Below are 7,574 nucleotides of genomic sequence, written 5' to 3'. Positions count from 1 at the left end.
GCTTAGATACCTAGTTTAGGGTTTTTGACCTAGATTTAGGACTAGTTAGTAGGGTACAAACAAACTTCGGTCAAACAAAAAGAGACCGGCCTTCGGGTCGGGCAGACTGGGTGCCTAACACCTTCCCAGTCTGTCACTTGACACTTGCCCAGAATCTTGGTGCAAACTAGCCTTATCCATCAGAGTCATTAGTCTCTCTCCCTTGATTGGGGGAGACATTTATGGTCATAGACCCTCTTCTAGGTGGCGACTCCCTTTTACCCATAGCGTGTATCCCCCCCTTGGCATTTGACGACCAGGGGATACTATCTCATCTCATTAGGATTGAACCCTAGAGCGTGTGTACACGCGCTACGTGCAGTATCGCGATCCCGTGGCGGGGGCGGAGGTCCATGGTACCTATACTTACAAAAAAAAGAAGAAGAAAAATACAATCACTTTCCAGGAGAAGGCAGGCTAGTGTCTTTTGCAGGATCGTCTTGGGGATGAATAACTTCTGGAACTGCAGGAATAGCTTCGGGGGTACAAGAAAGAGAAGGATCAGCAGTGACAGCTTCAGGAATTGAAGGATCAGCAATAGAAGTAGCTTCTGAGGCGTGAGGAACAATAAATAGCTGGGGTAGAGGTCGAGGTGGGCGTGATAGTAACTTCGGCATCCTTCTTGACGCGATGACTTTGCGAGCTGACCTTGATCTTATTGCGTGACTTGCCCCTCAACTGGCCTGGAGCTGCCTGATGATTTAGGAGCCAGCTTCACCTTCAAGAGCCTTGCTTTCTCCCATTCAGGAGAGAAGACGCTAAGGTCGACCCCAGGGCTTCTCTGCTTTGCCTCCTCGCGCACAGTAAGTATACCTTGTAGGTACAAGCGGATGCTAGCCAAAGCTTTTTCTTGCTTGTACTCCTCTGAGGCTTTAGACCTCATCACTGCACGTCTCTCACCCTCTTTCAGCTGAGCTCTCAGTTTTTCACAATTGTTGCTTTTCATTTTCCCGAGCAATGTTCAGAACCATGACTTGATTCCTCACTGTGTCAGGGTCATTGGTAGCCTTATGAAGCTCGAGGTCATGCCTCTTCAACACATCCTCTACAGCTATCGCTTTCCTCGTGCCCGCGAGCGACGATATGTTGAGTTGCTTGATTCGGCTCTGTAAGCCCCTGATCTCCGCATCCCAAGGACTAACTATCTGCTCCACTTCTTCCCTTTTCTTTACCACTGCATCCAAATGATCTTTTAGCTTGGCTGCATGCGTCCAACCCTCGTCCGCTATTCTCTGATAATCCGTAACCGACCGATAATGCTTATCGGCCCGACTGAGGAGCAAGCCAAATAACGTTTGGCCCTAAGACAAAAGAGCAGAAGGTTGAAACATATTGATAAGGTGCAGCGAAGAAAGTAAATTGATACATGAGCTTACCTCCACCAAGTGTGTGAAAGCTTGGCCAAGAAGATTGGGGAACTCCTTCCGCTTGTGCATTGCCTTATCTTTCGGCAACAGGCTCTCCAAGACGACAATCTGTGCGTACGTAGGATCATCATGGACAGGCTGCCACAAGTACCATACTGGGGAACATAGAGTTCCCTAGAAGGCACCGTCAGCATCTTTCCCTTGTCTTTCTAGTGTTTCTTGAGCAAGTTGTCAGAGGCTTGAGAGTCCGCCACCCGAGCGGGAGTCATGGCCTTAGTCCCAATTCCCACCCCAGCTATCTCCATGCTCAAAGAACTGGACTGTGCCTGTAATTCCACTTGGGAGCCGCCTTGATCTCTTCTAGGCCCACCATCGACCTCCCCTTCATGCCTGTGTTTCCTCGCAGCGACCATAAAATGGAGGAGCAAATCATCAGATGCTTCCGCGAGCTCCCATTGGCTAACAGTATTTGCGCTCGAGTCAAGAGCAGCATCATGCTCAGGACGGTTGCCCTGCTCGGTGGTAGGGGGTCACCACCTGCACTACCAGCACCCTGCTCCAGAGCGGCCTCCTCCTCAAGAGCCAGATTCATGATGTTCATTATATAATTCTTATCCATTGGAGTTGCCAAAGAACAAGAAAAAAACATCAGCATTACTCGAGGTAGCAGAACACAAGAAGGAAAACAGAAGCAATAGAAGATGGAACATTTTTTAATGGGAGGCTTACCCAGACTTAGACCATATCTCGATAGGTATTGGTCATGGGACAGTTGGGACGCAAGGACTACCCGAACACAATGAGTCAGCAACGTCATGACTTCCTCCTCGTCATCCCGAAGAGTAAGTCTCTTGTTCGCTTTCCCCGTCTTCACTAATGGCCACCGGGTTGGTATGTTGTAAGGCTGGGAAGGATGAGCAATGAAGAAATTGTCCTTCCACTGAGGGATCGAGGTTGGTAGCCCATGCACAATTTGGTGCTCCTTCTTACGGCAGCGGAAGTAGAACCACCTGAGGAAGGCATTATGAGCAGAAAGGGAACATTAGTAAATAGACGAAGGGTAGGTTCTTTACCCAAATCCCTCAACTGCACATAAAAACCAAAGAGACTCGTCTAAGAATTGGGGACCAACTGTGTCACACCTCACCCACGCAGAACCGAGCCGATGATCAAGTTAACTCCGGTTAACTCACAAACTTGCCAAGATCAACAATGTAGTAACTGCAATACATCATACATCTACTAAACTAAGGTAAAATCTGTATTTTCAGCAGAAGATCTGCTCATAATAATACCTGTAATTGTTTTCCAAATACTTGATACCCAAATTGAGTCATAAAAGTTATATACATTTGGGCCCGAAGGCATAATATATACACAAAAATATACCAATTTAAGAATTAAGTAATCAAAATGGAGTACATAAAAAATAATCAAAAGGAATCACTCATGAGTCACAGCTGCCATGCAGCACAATCCTCGCACGTGCAATCGGCACCGTGCTCAAACTCATCAGGGACCCACCAATCCTCAGAGGAAAACTCCATAGTGGGGCCCGGCTCCTGATCTCCAGGTGAGTAACCTGCAAAATCACCTAAAAAGAGTTGTGCATGTGGGAAGAGCTCACTAGCGTAGTAAGTTGAAAGGAATACCACACAAGAAAAACCACACAAACAGTCATAACACATATGCGCCTATATGTATGCAATGCATTTTAATCCTATTAGCCTAACAACATTACTAGGTCATAGGCTATGTGCTACTCACAACCACAGTGCTCGTATGCCCTGGGTATAAGCCACAAACCCCATCCCGTTATACACCCATAGGGTTGTCAGAGAAGGCCCACCATTGGTACCAGAATTTAAAATGCAAGCCGACTCCCAGCAAATTTAAATGATAGAAAGTAAATGAGTGATTCCATCCGAAATAAAAATTGGCCCTCTGTATATACCACCAGGGTTACCGACTGTCCTAGCGATTAGTCGTGCGTACTTCTAACCACTGTAGGAGTTCGACAACTACAACTTGATGCTTTCCCCCAATAGTAACCCAACATGTGAACCCCTGTTGGGAAGGGTCGTAGCACAAAGGGGTATATAAATCCTAGCCGTAGGCTTTACATGAGCATAGTACGATTACACGATGGCACCGCGTCCCATTCCACGAGCCACCATGCACTTGTTTCCAAGCCGACTACGGCATCTAAAATCTAGCATGTATATCATGTCCAAATGAGATTCCTCCATCACATACATCAAAACATAATGAATATTCAATCATAACACAAAGCATAACATATTATGTAAATGCACATTCAAATGCGTGATATGGCATATGTGATGTCTACACACAAGTGACATGATGACATGGCTAGACTAACATATGTTAAATGATGGATAACATTATAAAATTAAATCAGAGTCCACTCCCCACTTACTTGTATATGTACACGGTGCTTGTACCTAGTACGTAAGAGATCCAATGTGTGAGTACGCGTATAATGAGTGTAACCTAAAATCGAGTTTAGAATCATAAATAGGGTTACCCATCCAATTTGGACATATTATGGGCATTCTGGAAAGACAGGTGGGCATGAGTCAAAGACAAGCGGGCTTCATAGCCCACCGATTTCATGCCCGTCGGTTACACCAGAGCAAAAAATTGAGTTCTGGGAACTCAGGTGGGCCAGAACTCAAAGACAGATGGGCCTAAAAAACCCCCCAGTCTTGGAATGAAGTTTTCCCCTCTTCTTCCCCATCTTCTCTTCAGCTTGGGGAACTTGTTTAGGGTCAATCTGGTGACTCAAATCACTCATCTAAGATCCAATCATGTATCCTCAACCTAGATCTAAGATCAAATAAAAAAAAAGGAGATTCTTACCTCTTTCTTAAGAACACAAATGAAACCCCAAATTTTACTTCTTTTGCTCAAGAACTTCTAAATACTCTAGATTTTCACCAATACTCCTTCCAAATCATTCAAAATCATTGTACACACCTTCCATTAGTCCTTAGATTAGATTATCCATGTAAGATTAGCAGGATCCAAGTGGGTTCTTTCCTAAAAATCAAGAAAAGGGTGTAAGAAAGGGGGTTTTCTCAAGAATCCTTGGAAGGTGTTCAATACCTATTTCAAATCGAAGATCCCGACGAGATAATCATTAATCTAGGCTCAAAATACCAAGACCCAGCTCCGATAAAGCTCCATAGTCAATTCCCCTTCTTCTTTCTTCTTCTTCTTCTTCCTCTTTTTCCTTTATTCTTCTTTCTCTCTCTTCGTTACTTTCCCACCGACCAATCACTATTAATGAGGAAAAAGACAATAAATGCCTCCCCTTTTATACCTAGACCCCCAAAAATATCTTCTAGTCATAGGTGGGTACATCTCAGGTGGGCATTCTCATGTGGGTATTAGATGAGCACATTTATGTGTGAAATATAGTGTAATAAAACATACATTTTATATATTTAGAATGGAGCTACCTTGGGTTTTGCTCTCTTTTTGTAGGTTTTATATATTCAAGGCCTTAAAGACTATCGGACATTATATCTCTAATTTTATACGTAAAGAGGTCCTATTTCTCTTTATGGTTGCGAGGAGGACGAAATTCTGAGCAAGATGGATGTGTTCAATTAAAAGTACACATTCATTTGGTTAACCGTACAAGTGATTTTTCTTTTCGGGCCATAAAAAGAATAATGAATCAGAACTAAACCGAGATGCAGAACCAGCCCATCTGCAGTTGTCCTAAGGGTATAAGGAATATCACAAATACCAACGAGGATCGATGGACCACATCCTTAAGTGATTAAAGATTCATTTTTGGTAACAAAAACTACCTAGTGTAGTTGGTGAGTTGTGGTATGCAAAATCCCTTCCTTATTAGGAGGTATCAAGTTCGAATCTCTTAGTTGCCATTTTGTTGAGGTTTTTTTTATAAAATATTTTCTCTCTCCTACTCATCACTCAAAGGAGGTCGGCCAAAGGGTTTTTTACGAGGAGAGAGAAATAAGGAAATAAAGAGAAAAGTAGAAAAAAGGGAGAAAAAATAGGAAAGGGAAAAAAAAGGAAAAAATAATTAAAAAAATCGTCCAAGATGTTGCCCACTCGAAGAAGAGATAAAAAAAAATAAAAAGAATAAGAAAGAAAAAGGAAGCCAAATCGTTGGAGATTCCCTACTTCCTACAATTCTCTATCTTCTCTCTCCTCCACCTCATCAACAAGATAAAAGAAAATCTTTTAATAGAATTAACACAAGGGGAGGAGGCACTTCGTTCTTCTTCTAGGGATTTTTTTTTTAGTTGCTCTATCTCTTTCTCTAGCTCTAGTTCTAGGCTTATGCTTTAAACACTTTTGTAAGTTTTTTTTATTCAATTAATGCAAGTGCTTTTGTTTTTGATTCAGTCTTTTATTTTTATTGTTTAAGTAATTGAAGTTGTAATTTTCAAGTTCTAGTTCTAGGTGATAAGAACAAGCTATGAAGCATGTCTTTCAATTTCAATTTTTTTCTTCAGATTTGTTTTCTCTAGTACCAGAAATTTTAGATTAAGTTTATTCCAGTTCTAATTTTTAGTACCGGTAGAATCTCAAATCGATCAAGTTTTCAGTTCAAGGGTTGAAGTTCAAGTAAGTAGGCTCCCTCAGTAGTCTTCTCTCCCCCCTTTCATTCCCTCTTCTGACTACCCTTTCTTTCTTAATTTAGAATTTTAATTTCAGTTGTTACATTATTGCTATCACTTTCCCCTAAGGTTCATGGCTAGTGTATGTGTTGGCTTTACCCCTCCTAGTTATAGAACCATCATTTTATTGTTTTTATTTTAATTGTCTCCCTTTTCCTAAAGCCAAGTAAAGTAACCCTTGCAAGAGTGACTCTCTGGTCAAGTATGGAAGCTCATATTATGATGTATCCCTCAGGCTAAGTAGAGAAATCTGCATATGAGTCTCTCTCTAGCTTTATACCCTTTCTTTTACTTTATTTTTATTTCAACATTTTTTTTTCCTTCATTGTTTTTTAATTGCGTGGGGTGTTTATTTTCAGTTACTTATTTATTTATTTAATTTTAATTGCATGGCTTGTGTCTTTAAATTCTTAGATGACAAATGGTTAGGACGTTATTTTAGATACATATGTTTAGGACGGTAATTAGAATTAGATCACAACCATTAATCGGTTCACTTTCGCATTATTAAAAGAAGTAAAAGATAAAATAAAGTGGCTGCTCTCCCTGTGTTTGATTCGTAGCTACATTGATCCGTACACTTGCTATTACATTTAAATCTCAAACAAGTTTTAAATGTATTTTTTGCTTTCTTTTGGTAAATCGGAGTGCTTTGTTTACTTTGTTTTTTTTTTTTTCCTTTTCTTTTATTGAATTCCTGAGAAGAATAACTTGCAATAATAGTTGTATCGGTGGAGGTCGCCATGCCTCACAGTATGATAAAGATAGGTTTCGCCTTATAGCAGTACCTTAGGAATTGACTTGAGCAACCTTGGATCCCTGTCGGTAAGCTCCCAAAAAGCCAAAAAAAATCATAAAAAAAAAAGTTTTGCTATCCATTCTTTTGTGCTTGTCTTACTCTAGTTGTGGGTAGTTTTCTGTTGCATAAGTGTTAGGTGGATACGTAATACTAAGAACCGGTTAGAAAGAAGAGATCCAACAAGTAGTGACCCTATACGTTTGCTCTCTTTAAAATCTTTCAATATGGGAGACCAACATCAAAACCCTTCACCTAAATCTCTAAAAGATTGGTTCTACCCTGGTAGAATAACCCAACCTTCCTGCATAGTTCTGCCACAAGCCCAGGGCAATAATTCTGAACTCAAATCTTAATACATCATTATGTGGCCCCACTTCCAGGGGTTGACCTTTGAGGATGCATACCTATTTCTAAGGGAATTTGAAGAGGTATGTGTTATAATTAAGATCCAATATATACTTTTGCATTAAAAGACTAAGCTAAGAAGTGGTTGTATGGGTTACCCACAAATTCCATAACCTCACGGGAACAGTTCACAGTTGTATTCCTTAAGAAGTTTTTCCCAACTCACATGACCAATAAGCTTAGAAGTGATATCCTTCAGTTTAGGCAAAAGCCTAGTGAGTCATTTTCCAAACTTATGGAGAGATTCAAGGATCTACTCTAAGAATTCCCTCACCATGGCCT

The 7,574-nt window shown here is 41.1% G+C and overlaps 1 non-coding gene across 1 annotated transcript; it reads right to left on the bottom strand.

The window, feature by feature from the left end:
* Window positions 1–7,467: 7,467 nt before the first annotated feature.
* On the bottom strand, window positions 7,468–7,574 carry LOC122062585. Its single transcript, XR_006135034.1, has one exon. It is a non-coding gene; the product is annotated as a small nucleolar RNA R71 (small nucleolar RNA).

Source organism: Macadamia integrifolia, unplaced genomic scaffold (assembly GCF_013358625.1).
Source record: "Macadamia integrifolia cultivar HAES 741 unplaced genomic scaffold, SCU_Mint_v3 scaffold1075, whole genome shotgun sequence".
Taxonomy (NCBI): Eukaryota; Viridiplantae; Streptophyta; class Magnoliopsida; order Proteales; family Proteaceae; genus Macadamia; species Macadamia integrifolia.
The sequence above is the reverse complement of the archived record's forward strand: the minus strand, read 5'-3'. Positions and strand labels throughout refer to the sequence as shown.